The 2,500-nt window shown below is 47.8% G+C and overlaps 1 protein-coding gene across 1 annotated transcript in view; it reads right to left on the bottom strand.

Moving 5' to 3' along the window:
• Positions 1–2,500, bottom strand: part of stk10 (serine/threonine kinase 10) — a 108,831-nt gene that overhangs the window by 86,812 nt on the left and 19,519 nt on the right. The window lies entirely within an intron of this gene.

Below are 2,500 nucleotides of genomic sequence, written 5' to 3'. Positions count from 1 at the left end.
ACCCACTGTAAAGTATATTAGCCCCGTAAACCCAGTGTTAAGTACATCAGCCTTGTAGCCCCAGTGTAAAGTACATTAGCCCCATGGACCGACTGTAAAGTACATTAGCCCCGTAAACCCAGTGATAAGTACATTAGACTCATAAGCCCAGTGTAAAGCACATTAACCTCATAGACTCATTGTAAAGTACGTAAGCTAGACTCGTAGGCCAAGTGTAAAGTACAGTGGCCTAGTAGCCCCAGTGTTAAGTACATTAGACTTATAGGCCCAGTGTAAAGTACCAAATGTGTGGCTGAATAAAAATTGTAGTAAATAGACAACTGTAACTTTTTTTTGCCAAACTATCACTTTAATTACCCAAGGCACCAAGGTTGTCTCACACCGTCCTTTCACTTCCCCATAACAATCATCCTGTAACACAGCTACTTGTCAATGAGCCACGGGACACTGCATCAGTGCACACTGTAAACAAACAGGACGAGTCATGGTGTGTCGAGTGATACCGTCATCGCATGCAAGGAAAAACACTCACCACAAACACAAGGCCAAGCTCAGCACATCAGGCTTCATAAAACTGGAACACCAGGTATCAGGGACTAAGAAAATCTTTACTCCAAGTTCAGCTGATGCTCGCTAGTGTAAACACCATCATTAACACCCTTAAACTACAAGGGTCTGTGGGTGGGGTCCACATCACAGCCCCTCACTCTCAACCACAAAACATAGCTTCCCATTTGTTTCACAGCAGATGTTGAATTATTCATAGCAGATGTGGAATTATTCATAGCAGTTACTGGAAAATTCATAACAATGACCAATTCACAATTACTGAACAATTCACTGAGCTTACTGAATAATTCCTACTAGGCAAATAATTCATAGCACTCATTTAACATGTTTTACAAACAAATGTCATGTTTTTACTTTCATCTTATAAATAAAAATGATCTGACTTGACTGTTAGATTTGAATGAACAAGTAACATCATTATTTAGGGCCTACAACGTGTCCTCTGTTCACCGTGTGGACGGTGGAGGTTTTATAAGCCAGTAGAGCGTTTTCTGCACACAGGAAGTTCTGACCTAATTTCTAAGCAGCTAGAAACCCATGTTACCCATGTCACTCCCTTGTTGATCACAGACGCTACAGAGGCCCTTCATCTGTGGTGTGGGTTGTTCTAGGAGGAAGTGAGAGTTGCAACATTCGCTTCAGAAGCCGCCCGGTGGGCCTCCTCGCTCCAGAAGCCGCCCGGCCGGCCTCCTCGCTCCAGAAGCCGCCCGGCCGGCCTCCTCGCTCCAGAAGCCGGCCGGTCGGCCTCCTCGCTCCAGAAGCCGGCCGGTCGGCCTCCTCGCTCCAGAAGCCGGCCGGTCGGCCTCCTCGCTCCAGAAGCCGGCCGGTCGGCCTCCTCGCTCCAGAAGCCGGCCGGTCGGCCTCCTCGCTCCAGAAGCCGGCCGGTCGGCCTCCTCGCTCCAGAAGCCGGCCGGTCGGCCTCCTCGCTCCAGAAGCCGGCCGGTCGGCCTCCTCGCTCCAGAAGCCGGCCGGTCGGCCTCCTCGCTCCAGAAGCCGCCCGGCCGGCCTCCTCGCTCCAGAAGCCGCCCGGCCGGCCTCCTCGCTCCAGAAGCCGCCCGATCGGCCTCCTCGCTCCAGAAGCCACCTAATCTCCTTATTTACTCCAGAATCTGCCCAATCATTAAGCCCATCACTCTGGTGACTGTCATATGTGCGATCGATAATTTAATTGAACTGTTAAAGCACAAACCTAAAGCAGCCAAACTGGCTAGAGTAAAGTCTTCAGGTGAAGTCAGGCGCAGCTTTGCTCCCTAAATGTCAGAGTTACAACCTCCACTGTTCCTGTGGGGCCAAAGACGCACCTCAGTGAAATCATTTCAAATCAAGCCCATTCACATTTTGGCTGTAATGTAACTAATGTAAAAATGATCGCTGCCTGCTCACGTCATTCAAATTTGGCAAATATGTAAGAAAGTAACGATCACGAGTGGCCTAGAAATCACGCAGTTCACTTTCCAACCCACAGTTCACTTCCGCTCACGCTCAGCGGTCTGGGCGTTTGAGCTCTGGGCGTTTTGTTAATTTCACAGTACGGCTCGTGTTTGTGGGCTTGAGCTGCCAGGAGTCAAATTAAAAGCTTGCTTAACCTCGACTTAACAAGAAAAGAAACTCCACACACCCCGGAAATGCAGAGGAACTGCGGAAAGAACGCAACTAAAGAGGCCTCACAGCTTAAAAAACAATTGTGCAAGCAGAGTTACAGATGTGGAGCTGCACATCTTCCCCTTCACAGACAACATGACAAACAGGCCAGAGAACGAAAACAAACGGCCAGTCTACGAGGATGAGTGGAATAAACTAGTGTTATTCATTTTCAGACTAAAGAAAGAAAGAAAAACACAAACGAAGAAAGAAAGAAGTATTGCAATACAGAAAGAAAGAAAAAGAAAGAAAGAAAGAAAAAGAAAGAAAAAGAAAAAGAAAGAAAGAA

Source organism: Pygocentrus nattereri, chromosome 16, assembly GCF_015220715.1.
Source record: "Pygocentrus nattereri isolate fPygNat1 chromosome 16, fPygNat1.pri, whole genome shotgun sequence".
NCBI classification, from domain to species: Eukaryota; Metazoa; Chordata; class Actinopteri; order Characiformes; family Serrasalmidae; genus Pygocentrus; species Pygocentrus nattereri.
Note: the sequence above shows the minus strand (reverse complement) of the source record. Positions and strands in the feature narration are given on the sequence as shown.